The following is a 13,180-nucleotide window of genomic DNA, read 5'->3' as shown; positions in this document are numbered from 1 at the left end:
AAAAATGCATGAGGGAATGCTACATGGCTTTTTTTGCCCCCTCTTGTCATTTCCCTGCTCAAAATCACCCTCCTAAACTTATTTTTCACTTCCAGAGACAAAGAAATGGGGATCCCATATCCTTTTCCCTTGCATGTGAAAAAGCAGCTTGGGGAGGGTGATTTTTGACCTGGAAAAGGACTGAAGGGGAATGGGTTAAGCAATCTCTGTGCTAACAAATCAGAATGAACATGTCCTATATTTGCTTCTTCTGGTCAGAGGCAGCCTGTTTCAGCCTATTTGTGATTATTTTTATTTTTAAAAAAACATGCAGAAAAGAATTGGAGTACTTTAGTTTATGTGTCATTTGAGCCTCTGCAGAAATCCTCGGCCATATCAAAGCAGCTTTCAGTATATGCAGGAGAATATCTGCTTCTCTAAAAGGCAAAAACGTGGAGCATGTTGCCATAATTTTGAGGGGCTGTATGTACTGTGTGGTTACCTCAGGCATGTGCAGTCTGGAAAAGAGCTTTCTCCAGATCAACACTGTGCCACAGACAGTTGCCTCAGAGGATTGGTTGTTAGTCAAACTCCTCAGCCTGCCTGTTTAAAACTCTGCCAGCTGATCTCCATCTGGATGCGGGCTGTGAGCCATCGGCAGGTAATTGCTAAAGCAAGCAGGGCTGTGTTAATTGGAACTGCTGCAGCCAAGGATGCGATCTCAGTTAGTCTTGGCTCCATGGCAGCTAGTATGGGAGAAACGAATCCATGGGGATTTAGATTCAATTTTCCACTGTCTTGCTGCTCCAGAAATAAAGCCAAGCAGGACCAGCAGGATTCTAGGAAGAGACAAAGCTCTACAGAGATATTGCAGCTGGGGGGATGCTGGGGTTTTCTGTGTGCTACTATCGCCTGCAGATGACAGTGGCGGTAAGGAACAAACTAACACACCAGCCACCCTTCAATTGTCTCTTTCCAACCATCCAGCAGCAGTCATGCTGTAAACGGATCGACTTAATGTGGTTATTTTGCATTTTGCGAGTAAGCAGCACTCGACAGGGCCTGAGACATTCAATGCTCTGGCTAAGGAGATCTCAAAGGGCATCTCAAGTTTCTCTCTTATCACTGTGCATTTTGGCAACCATCTATTCTGAAGCAAAGCCAAAAGTGGCTGGAGGAGTGATTTGGCCAGATTTCCAAATTTCTCCCTGGAGAAGAACAATCTGATAACCTTCAAAGATTACTCTAGTTGTCTCATCCTGTAGACGCCCTGCCCACCTGAAATTGTAGCTGAGATCATAATCACCACCACGATCCCTGTGCTGCACACACACAAAGTACGGGAGCCCCAGCTGCAGATCATAGTAGTGGCTGAGCAGACCATCGCAGCATTGCAGTGGGATGGAGAAGAGGCACTTGCAGAAGCGGACAGAACAGAAATATAATCTTTCTTCTCTCTGATGCTCTTAAAGGTGCAAGAGCTCCACCTGGTGAAGAAAAGAAATCTGTAAACCTTTGGTTTGGTTTTTTTCCTCCGCTTCCTCCTCCTCCTTCTGCTGCTGCTGCTGCTGTTCCCAGGTTTACTGCCCCAGTCGGTACACCCCATGCTGGAGAATTCAAAGCACAAGCAGAGCTGCTCCAGCTGCTGGGGAGGAACCCAGAGCTATGACTGCAGCAGCATGTTGGCCGAAAACCAAATCGGTAGAAATGAACTGGGTTTGCTGCTCCATTTCTAAATGCATGCAAATACTCACACATGTACAAAAATTAAACGCCTCCATGCAAAGTACAAAACTTTTTAGACCAGGGATGGTGAACTTGTGGCCCTCTAGGCATCATAGAAGTCTGACTCCCATTAGTCCCTATTTCTGTTTTACAAGGGACGTGGAGGGTACTGTAGTCTAAACCACAGAGCCTAGGGCTTGCCAATCAGAAAGTCAATGGTTCGAATCGACAGGGTGAGCTCCCATTGCTCGGTCCCTGCTCCTGCCAACCTAGCAGTTCAAAAGCACATCAAAGTGCAAGTAGAGAAATAGGTACTGCTCTGGCCGGAAGGTAAACGGCATTTCCGTGCGCTGCTCTGGTTCGCCAGAAGTGGCTTAGTCATGCTGGCCACATGACCCGGAAGCTGTCTGCGGACAAACGCCAGCTCCTTCGGCCAATAAAGCGAGATGAGCGCCGCAACCCTAGAGTTGTCCACAACAAGACTTAACGGTCAGGGGTCCCTTTAGGCAAATACACAAGAATTCTGGGTTGTTCAGTGCAACACTGACTCGGGTAGCACAGGAGTAAGTACCAGAATTGCCATCAGTGGGAGAAGATGCAGAAAGGCTGGAGTGATTACATGGCCCTTTCACTTTCCTGCTGTTTTCACATCAGTCCGGACAGCAGGGGTTTGCTGAGCAAAGAAGAGTTCAAGTACCCCACCACCACCCACCACAACTGCTGGCTATGTGTCCTATTTTACAGGGAGCAGTCCTCTATTTGAAAGGTTGTCTGGTCCAGGTTTGGTTTAAATAAAAAGAGCCAGAGGAAGGGAAGGTGAGACTGCTTATCAGCCAATAGCCCCTGGACCACAGACTGAGCAGGCATCCAGGTCAACTGGTCACAGGTCTTCCCACTATGGCCAAGAGTTCCATTTAAATTAAATGTTTATTTGTTTGAAAGCATTTCTAAACTGCTTGATATTTGAAAAAAATCTCTGAAGGGTTGTTAAAAAAAACAACCAGCAATAAAAGAGTATTGTTAAAATACAACATAAAAACCAGCAAAGCGCTATTCGATTAAAAACAGGAATACAGTCATAACAGGGTCCAGTCTTCTGGGTCAGGGAAAGCCTGGGCAAAAAAGAAACTTCCTTTACAAGACATCTGAATCAACTGATGGATGATGCTTCGGGTATGGCAAAAGGAAGGGCATTCCATGATGCAGGGGCAATGGCAGAATATTCCTATTCTTGGGTCATTGTCGTAATATGAGAGATACCGTATTTTTCGCACCATAGGACGCACTTTTTCCCCTCCAAAAATGAAGGGGAAATGTGTGTGCGTCCTATGGTGCGAATGCAGGCTTTCACTGAACCCTGGAGAGTGAGAGGGGTCGGTGTGCACCGACCCCTCACGCTCTCCAGGCTTCTCACACCTCTCCGCAAGCAGCGGGAGTGCTCCCGCTGCTTGCGGAGACTTGCCTGCATGTTGAAGCCTGCGCGCGCTGAGATCAGTGCGCCCAGGCTTCGCGGACCTCTCCGCAAGCAGCGGGAGCGCTCCCGCGGCTTGCAGAGAGCTGCCTGTTTGGGGGCTGGGGTCGGGGGAAGCTTGAGTTTCCCCCGCCCCAGCCCCGCGCCTGGTGGGGAAATAATTTTTTCCCCTTTATTTCCCCCCCAAAAAAAACTGGGTGCGCCCTATGGTCCGGTGCGCCCTATGGTGCGAAAAATACGGTATATAAATGTTACATCACAGGGCAATGGGATCTCAAATTTTCACCTCTACATATAACTTAGCACGTCCAAATGCTATGCAGATCTGTGACCCACTTTGTCCAAAACAAGAAATGCAGGAGGTCAGTCTATAAGTGCCCCGACCTTTACCACAGCAGCAGCAGCTCCTCATTCTGGGGGCAAGGGGCTTCCTTCCCATTTTCCTCCTCAGTTTCTCCAATGGGATTATGGGCTTCTTCCATCCACTGGCAACTGCTGGTGGTGGAAGCAAGGAGGGCAGATGACCATAAAGATTACTGTGGGGAGTGGTGGGGAAATAAAGAGCAGAAGAAACAGGAATCCTTCATCCCTTAAAATAGATTAAGGGGTTAAACCAGGTTGCAGTAGTTATACAGCTGGCACCGACCCATATGTGCTTTAGGCATCAGCTGAAGAGGCACCGTTTCCTTCCTGAATTTGCTGGATATTAATGCCCGACTGTGGTTGTTGCTTTCATTTTTATGGAGAATGATGTGATATATAATAAAACAGAAGGCAGAAATATATGCTGCATTTTAACTTTTGATATAACCCTCTCTGGGTCTGTTCTTGGGGAAAAAGAGCGGGCAATAAATATTTTAAATAAATGAAGTGCTGCTCCCAGGCACTTTCCTGAGGTGAAGTGTATTGTGGGGCTTCTCTCAGAGAAAAACGGCAGCTCTGTATCAGGTAGTTCTTAATGTCTAACATGTTATTATGTTTTTATATGCACTGGAAGCCACGTAGAGTGGGTGGGGTATAAATAATAAAATTATTATTATTATTATTATTATTATTATTATTATTATTATTATTATTATTAATGTGGGAGGGAGGTTTTTGCAGTTGAAACCTAAGGATTCACATACAAGTTAACCACAAGCTGTATTAAAGGTAAAGGGACCCCTGGCAGTTAAGTCCAATCGTGAACGACTCTGGGGTTGTGGCGCTCATCTCGCTTTACAGGCCAAGGGAGCCGGCGTTTGTCCGCTTCCGCAGATGATCAAATAAAACCATTAAAAGTAGTTTTTAAAACATACAATTACCCCCAAAAATGTAACCACAAAATACAGATTAGGTCCGGACATAACACTAAGCCATGGTTTCATAAAGCACGGTTTAGAATTATTTATCAACCAGGCCAAAGACTGCAAAGTGACGATCTGGCAATGCTGACAATATTAGTGGGGCTTTTATGAGACCAGAAGGCACATATCCCCAGCTTGCAGTCAACCAGAAAGCATCAAACAGCTTTCTGTCCTGAGGAGATAGTATTTGTGCTCCGCTATGGCCTGTTTTCCCTGCCTGAGACACTCCAAGCTCAGGACTTCTTTTGAAAGGACACAAGGCTTTGGCCATCTGTGGCGCCTTGTGGAAGGCTGATCACAGCTGGCTGGAGGAGACCAAAGAGACGAAGGAGACGTTGCATACAGAGACTCCTTTGAGCTCTTCCCAGAAGCTGTTCAATGAACTGTAGAGAAATTGCTTAATTGAGGCATTTACAATAAGTGTTGCAGAAAAATGCCTACTGTTACTATTATGGGGCATGGGGACAAAGAGGTGAGCTTGGGCATAAGCTGCAAGGGGGCATGAAATCTCTGGGCTCTCAGTGAAAGTACACAGTTTCATATATAATACTTATCACCAGCTCTTACATGGATTTCTCAGTGATGGGTGTACTCCCCTCAGCTTGCCTCCAATAATCCCTTCTTTTCTCTCTTCACTTTCCTGGAAAAGGCTTTAAAACTTCATTTTTTTCATGGCAGGTTTTTTTTTTTTAAGAAAGCTTTTGGAAGGGAGGAAATTGGTAAAACCAAAATGGGGAAAGCAGGTCCCATCCTCTGCCACTGTACCTGAGGACTTTCTAACCATGCTTTGAGCATGTTTTAATGGAGAAGTATGGTAAATATAAACAAACCTTTTTTTTAATGTAATAAGGCCCAATTTAGAGAGCACAAGAAGGTTCTGTCTTTGCTACCACCTTTTGTTTTAGGTGCCATCCAATTATAGGCGCACTAAAATCCCAGATTTATCCATTGATTTCTATGAACACCTCTCACCTGCCAATGGAGGATGGGGAGGGGGGAATACTGACACCAGAAATAATCGTACATCATGCGTAAAGGGGAATAGTAGTTAATTTACTGATATTGATCATACTTATATACACCTGAATAGGAAATGCTCTCAGACTTTTCAGGGGGTTTTAAATGTGAAACTGGTATTTTAGTCATCTTTTCTTTTAACATCTTTGTCCGCTGGTGCTTTTAATAATTGGAGTGATATCCAAATATTTCACACTCTGAGTAAACCTATCAAAATAAATTTAAGTTACTAAGACTATTGACGCAATAGGTCTACTCTGAATTCAACTAATGTTGGATATAGCACTTGGGTTTTTATGACAGGGGTGGGAAACCCACAGCCCACAAGTCAAGTGGGACCCACCAGACTCACCAGCTGTACTCCGAAAATGGGTAATTATAGCTTTTATACATTTGTATTACACACATGTTCTAATTATGAAATCCATATTTCTTATTTAGGTGGTCTATAAATATTTCTAATAATAAACAAGGACCCAAAGGTATATGGCGGTATATAAATTCAATAAATAAATAAATAACTCACTCACTTACTCACTGCTGAGGGGCAACCACAACTGTGAGGTCTGACAAGATTGTGATGCTTCTTCAGCTATTGCCATTGCCTACAGTCTACCTGTGCCATCACAAAAGTGCATGGCAGCTGGGTGGATATAAAGGGGTGCCTTTTCATCTTCCCCAACAAAACACAGTGAGCAACACCTGTGACATTCTGCATTGCCCTGTCTACTTCTACTTGGAGGCGGTGAATTGGCAGACAGACAGAGCCGATCATCTGGCTGTGGGGTGCTTTGGAGCAATAATAAGGCAACTTTACTTGCTGACAGGGATCACAGCTTGGTTGGAAAGTGGCTAATGTCTAGTCATGGACCTGGCAAAAGGTGGCAGATGTTGGTAGGTGGAAACTGGTGGAATTCGCTTCCAGAAGCCAGTGGATACCAGAAGGCTAAAAGCAGGCTGATATTTGTGGATGTAAGCTGGTTGGGATTCACCTTCAGAAGCTGCTCAACAGAAACCGGTGGATATTTGTGGGTTGGAGCCAGGGTATGAATGCAAATGGATGGCAAGTGAAAGATAAGTCCATTGGCATCCTTCACAGAGGTCAGCTGGAATATGCTTTTGCGTGGGAATGAGAGGTTGTGATGTGCTCACGCTGAATGATGTGTGCATGTGCATGAATGTGAGGTGTGAAAGACAACTAGTGGATACTCATGAACAGATGAAACCCGTGGAAGCTGGCAAGCTGAAGTTAGTGAGTGAAGTTGCCAGGCAGAAGACAGTGAAGCTGCCTGGATGATGCTATTGGATGGTAGCCATCTCCTTCATCGTCTCTGTGTTTTTTTCCGTCCAGGGATGTCTGAAGTAAGTGGAGTTTTTGAAAGATCACACATTCAAGCAGTGAAGAGGACTGTAAGGCTGTCTGAAGTGGGTGAGGCTTTTTCAAGACCCTTCACCCCCTGTGAAAGCAATGAAGAGAACTGTAGAATTTAAGTACAAGTCAGCTTGTATTTCTAAATGTATGTTTTTCTGAATACACCTGTCTTTAGTATCCGGTCTATCTTCTTCTTCAATGGCAGGTAAAATACCTGAGTTTATGGTGTGACCCTCATATCAATACACATGAAAACATTTTTAATAACAAAAAAAAATGTTGCTGATGTGCCCCATAATTGTCAGAACAAGGTTGTGCTGATGCCTCCTAAGCTCCATTAGCTACAGACTGTTATCAGATAGTGGTTTAATTTCCTGAAATGGGAACGTTTGCTTATGTTGAATTGCTGTGTATTTTTAACAAGGGGTCTTTCCTTTCGCAGTGGCCAATCTCATGTGATTGGCTGGCTGTGAGTTACATGAGATAGGCATTCCATTCTGTTGTGACTGTTATACAAGTAACTGTTGTTTTTAACTGTTTTCTGTTCGTGTGTGTGTGTGTGTGTGTGTGTGTGTGAGAGAGAGAGAGAGAGAGAGAGAGAGAGAATGAATGGCTGCTGAGAGAGGTTTCTCTGAATGCTGCTGAGGACGGTGTGTGCTGATGTGGCCTGTCTGGGGTGAAGCAGACAGCAGAAGATCCCTAAATGTTAACGGGGAGGAAACAGGTGCTCTCTATAACGAACAAAGTGAATAAGCATGAGACTGCAGATATGGTCTTCTCAGTTATATGCTTATGAAAGCTGCCAGTGCTATGCTCAGAAAAAAAACTAGCTCAGTATTGCCACAGTGGCAGAGCAAGCCGATCAGGTGCCTGGGCCGGCATGCATGCCCTGCGCACAGGGGCAGGGCCAGCCATCTGAGGAGCGAGGCCAGCCATGGCAGGACGCTCCACAGGGCCTCCGAGGCGTCTGCCTACCTCCTCCCACTCAGGTGAGGGGGAGGCGGACCATTTGGGGCAGCGCGGAGCCTGCAGGCACCCAAGCCACTGCGTCACTCCCAGGAGACACACATGGCTTAGGTACGCCACAGGCCCCATGGTGAGTGCTGCCCGGCATTTTGTCACACACACCCCAGTGGTGACACCCGGGGCGATGCGTCCCCAGCGCACCCCCTTCCTCTGCCCCTGTATTGCCAACACGTGCTTTTGCCAACATGGCACCTGCAGGTGCCATAGTGTCCACAGTCCCCTGCCACGTTGCCCCCCCCCAAGCTCTGTCGACATGCAGAGGGCCATGAGGCCAGCTGGCTAGCTCCAGCTGAGCCATCTCCTTCCAGCCGTCCCACTTCATAGACCCATCGGCCTCTGCTCCCACGAAAATCAGTGACCTGGGCTTCAAAGCCAGGGCACGCTCTCAGCAGAGAGAACTGCACACACAGAATAGGCGTGAGGCTTATGGAAGCATACTACAACTACAGATTTATTAATCATAAATCAGGACAACGAAACATGTCTCTCTCTCTTCGTCTTCTCAGAGAGAACAGAAAAGAAAAAGCTATATACACAACGGAAGTTCCCAGCAAACTGTGCTAGAATGTAAACAGACATGTGACATGCAACAGTTCCACACGTCTGCTCCTTAAGGTGGAATGGAAATCTCAACAAGGCCCCCCTCCCCCCAGCTGAAGTCTAAGCTTGAAGAAACTGCCTCATTTATTAGGCTGTATGTGTACAGTACTGAAAAATACTTAGTTTGTTGAAGTGTAATATTATATAGAATGAGAGGTGGGGAGAGATAGGAATGGAGGGGGTAGTTTGCTTTTGGTTAAAAATGTTTACATAGATGACCCTCAGGGTCCCTTCCAACTCTACAGTTCTATGAATCTAACATTAAAATCTTTTATCAACCATAATGGCCTTTGAAGAACACCCTAGAGAATAGCCTGTGGGTTGTTCCCATTAGCATAGGTGCTCTACCTACATCTCAGCACCACTTTACTCCTGCTGGAACCAAGCTGTGTATAAAAACTTGTGTATAAATATTCTTTGACATTTGCTAAATTACAGTGACTGAGAACTGACGTAGTTTCATACAGTGCTCAGGATAATAGCATGCTAACCCCATGAGAAAAATTTGAATATACAGGAATAGGTATCTATGGGTGCCTCCAGACTGCTACAGGACAGCTTCAAGTGCGTACCAGAAATTTAGGTATGCACAATTAAAGTGGGTTAAATTACTCTGTCATCCCAGGACAACAAATCCACTTTAAAGAAAAGGAACAGGCTTTTTGCAGTTAGGAAAGTGACGGGAGATGCACTGAAAAGTGTGGAATGAACAAATGATTAATGGGCACATGCGTTGACACCGTACAAGCAAATCAGGATGAATGTTCATTGTCACACAACCTCTCCACAAACAAATCAGATTGAATGTTCAATAAAGAGCAGATATAAACTAATCTCCACATAAGCTTTGTGCAAGCAGATCGGGATGAATGCTCAATAAACAGGTCACCTAGAGGAGCCCTGAACTAGATGATAGTCCTGTCAGATTAAATCCTAATGTTATTAGAGCAAGAAATGTTCTTTTCAGGAGACAGCGGCCTTAAGGTTCATGGGGGAGGAGGCTGTGGAGCTATCTGTTTTTTGAGATGCCACCACCACTACTCAGACCTCTGATGCTCTTCTCAGAAAGTCACAGGGCCCTTGATTTGGGGGCTGCAACCCAACACAGAACCCAAGCCAAGGTTTGAGAAGGGCCTGGTTGTTATGGTAACAAGAACTCTCAACATCAAGCAAGGAAAGAAGTGCCTCTTTAAAGAAGCAGGTTGCCATGGCAACTAGCATCTTCAAAGACCAGTTTATTTTTTGGAGAAAAAATATTCCCAAAGGCTTCTCTGACAAAGGAAAACCCAATACATGAAAGAGTGCTGAGCCACTATGAGATTTGAGAAAACCACTGTCCAGGCCAGCAGGTTAGATCTGGAAGCTGAAAGTGACATACCAAAGGAAGGAAGGAAGACCAAAGGTTCGTTAAGAATAAAACAGGAAGGCTGTTGCACAATATGCTATTAAATAAATGATGAAGAGGCAGTGCAGTCTGCATTGCTTTCCATGAACTTTTGATCACAAGGGGGGCTGTCACCACCACCACATGACAGCTCTTTAGCGCTGCTACAGCTTGGCTACTTGTACCTGAAATATGGTAAGAAGATGTAATGTAGCTGTGCAATTTTGGGTTGATGGCCTGATTCCCCCCTTATACCCAAAGTGCTTGGCTGCCAAACACACCATCTGTCTCTGCTACATTCTGCTGCAAGGGAATTCAGAGGCAGGACACAGAGAAGTTAATTCTGGCATAACAGAATTAACACCTTAACATTTAGAAAAGAGAGCTGCACCAATTTCTTTTGTGATCCAGAAGGAAGAGGAGAAAGAAGGAAGGAGCTACATAAATTGCTGCCACTGTGGTGGGCCTGTCAAGAGCTTGTCTGAGGCCCAGGGTGGGAGTCTGGTTAGAATAAAGTTACAAACTTTAACAAAAAAGCAGCCGGTCCCTGGCAGGGAACCCCAGCCAGCTTAGCTCTCTCTCCCAGGCCCAGGACAAGTGTACCCAGTTCCCCCCTCTCTGCACAGGTCTGCACTGTGGTATTGCTAAGTTGCTTGAAACCGAATTATGTGGCATTCTCTGTGTGTTGTGAGAGTGCGTACAGTCCCAAGGGCAATGCTAAAGAGTAGTCAGTCCAAGTGATCAAATAGTGGTCCAGGTCCAACAAAATGAGCAAGGTCCAAGGTCAATCCATAAGATCAGGTTCCCACCTCTGCAGAAGATCCAGGACTGGATACCTGGAGCCAATCCTAAAGTCACCACCCAGTAGATTTCCCAAAGCAGTCAAGCCGTGGTCCATCAACGGAGAAAGCTGAGCAGACTTGCTTCCCTTTTATCCTTCCCAATCCTGATTGATGCACCCGAGTTTGCTCCAGCTGAGCAGCTGTGCCTCTCCACTTGACGAAACATGTGATCCTCAGCTGGCCTGAGCCTAATCCAACTGAGTAACCACATCCTCCTTGCCAGTGTTATTTTTCTAGAAAAGAAGGTGCCAGAACTCACCATGAACGACTCCCTTGTTCTCTTATAATGGCAATTGCGCCCACCTGAGACGTGCCAGAACTGAGTTTGGCTAGAAAAAAGGCCTGCTTGTCCTGGTATATACCAATTGCAGCTGCACCCCTCGCTGGGATCTTCCTCCCCTTCCTCTGTGTCATGCCAGTTCATGACATTGCAGGAAGCAGTTACTCATTGGTTTGACCACCATCTTGCTGTTGGTATCCATGTATCTTGGGAGACAATGGAGGGGTGTGCCTCTGGGGGTGAAGTCAAACTGTTGGAAGGTTACAGCGCCTGCTGCGGCTGTAGGGACTGATATGGGAGAGACATGTTTTGTTGCAGCTGGGGCAGATGAAAGGTGTCCTGAAATTTTCTGTTTGTGGGAAGCAGCTTCTCATTGGTTTGGATACCATCTACACACAAAAACCCCCAACTTTGCAAGGATATACAGGCGGCTCTCAACTTATGCAGGAATTACGTTCCAAGGATAACACATAGAGCCAAAACCACATACTGTGTAGTTAAAACACATTTGATTCATCGGTGGGTGGGATTGCTAGAATATTTTTTTCCCAGATGCCTGCCCACTTTCTGCCTATATATATATATGCCAAGTGTGTAAAGCTGAGTGTGCACAAGTTAAATGTGTGTAAGTTGCGAGTTAACTGTAATTAAAACTGTCCAAACTGTGTGGGGAGCTACTTTGCGCTAGCAGCTTTTCTCTATGTATTTGTTTCAAGTGGCTTCATCCACTGCAGAAATCGTGTGAATCTGCTTTAGAATGGAGATGCTCCCCACCCACTGTCTCACCTGTTACTTTGTTCCAGAAATAAAACAAGATGAGTTGTTCTGGTGATTGATATCAGATGTGTATATAACACATTCATCTTCCCCTTCTTCATTTATTTAGTCATTGCAAAGGAGGTGTTTTGAGTATTCGTGGAGTAATTCAGCATTGACATTGGGATGTACTTTGACAAGAAATTCAGTCCGTTCCTGGAACTGACAGAGGCCAAAACAAGGATGGCGTCCAAGTAGCAAATGGAACATCTGTGCCCACATCTGGGGTATAGTGGCATCTCCTCTTCTCCTTCAGAGAGATCAGCCTGATGCAATCTGGGCCAAGAAGATTTGGCCTAAGCTAATAAATCTCCAGCTGTCAGGAAATTCCAATCAAGTTCCCAGTGGCTTATTCCAGTTGGTAGGTATTACATTTATTCTAGGCATGGCACAAGCCAGATTGGTGGGAATGGAACAAAGGAGGACTTGGCTGCATGCTTTCACGGGCCTCAACGGGGAAAACTCTGGTATAATATTTACTACTGCAGCCTTGATGCCAGACTGAAGTGGGAAACAAGCAAATGTTAATGTCATGCAACTCTTATTACAATAGCACTCAGAATGGCTGCTGTCCTATGTGTTAATTTTCTGCTGGTGTTTCTCTGTCCATTTACTCACTTACAGAGCATTTTAGTTTCTACTATCATTATATAACCCCTTTATAGAAAACATTAGTTTCTATAACTAATAGGTTTTCATCACTTCGCCTCTTGATGTAATCACAGATATCTGTGCCCAACCTCAAAACACCCTCTGAAGTTTCATTGACATTTTCCACTGCAACAGCTTCATTTGTTCGGTTTTGACACCCCAGGCTGTTGTAAATACATCTGCATTCTCTGTTGTTTCATCCACTATTGGCTCACAAGTCGGTTCTCTTTTGTTCTTCCCAGCTGCATCATCTGACTAAAGCATATCGGAATTTGCAGTCTCATATGTGCCTCAGTCATTTTTGCACTTTTACAGACTCGGGTTTTATGCAAATCATAGAATTGGAGGGTTGTGGGGGACCCCAAGGGTCATCTAATCCAAAGTCCTGCAATGTGGGAATCACAGCTAAAAATCTTTGAGCCTTTGTCAGAATTATCCTTCTGTGCCTGTATGTCTTCTTTTACAAACTGAGGCTGTAGTAATAGTGCTGGGACAGAGAGTACAGTTCTCAAACATCTATCCTTTGAGTGCTGTGCAAGTTAATCCTGAATCTCCTATACGTGCAGTTTGCAATCTATTAACTTGTGGATCAAGTAGTTGTGGATCCTTTAAGTTGCGGGTCCTATTCTTCTATACCCCAGGGAGCAGTGGGGAGGTACACCATCACTTCA

General features: G+C 45.2%; 3 long non-coding RNA genes across 3 annotated transcripts; 2 read left to right on the top strand and 1 right to left on the bottom strand.

The window, feature by feature from the left end:
* Positions 1–320: 320 nt before the first annotated feature.
* LOC310711370 lies at positions 321–6,191 on the bottom strand. Its single transcript, XR_014528427.1, has 2 exons — positions 6,069–6,191; positions 321–1,466 (listed from the first exon to the last, which is right to left on the bottom strand). It is a non-coding gene; the product is annotated as an uncharacterized lncRNA (long non-coding RNA).
* Positions 6,192–6,489: 298 nt separating this feature from the next.
* LOC310711365 lies at positions 6,490–7,087 on the top strand. The gene is made up of 2 exons (XR_014528426.1): positions 6,490–6,556; positions 6,890–7,087. It is a non-coding gene; the product is annotated as an uncharacterized lncRNA (long non-coding RNA).
* Positions 7,088–9,223: 2,136 nt separating this feature from the next.
* Positions 9,224–12,185, top strand: LOC310693733. The gene is made up of 2 exons (XR_014519371.1): positions 9,224–10,115; positions 11,929–12,185. It is a non-coding gene; the product is annotated as an uncharacterized lncRNA (long non-coding RNA).
* Positions 12,186–13,180: the final 995 nt, after the last annotated feature.

Source organism: Podarcis liolepis (assembly GCF_965112155.1).
Source record: "Podarcis liolepis genome assembly, chromosome: 1".
Taxonomy (NCBI): Eukaryota; Metazoa; Chordata; class Lepidosauria; order Squamata; family Lacertidae; genus Podarcis; species Podarcis liolepis.
The sequence above is the reverse complement of the archived record's forward strand: the minus strand, read 5'-3'. Positions and strand labels throughout refer to the sequence as shown.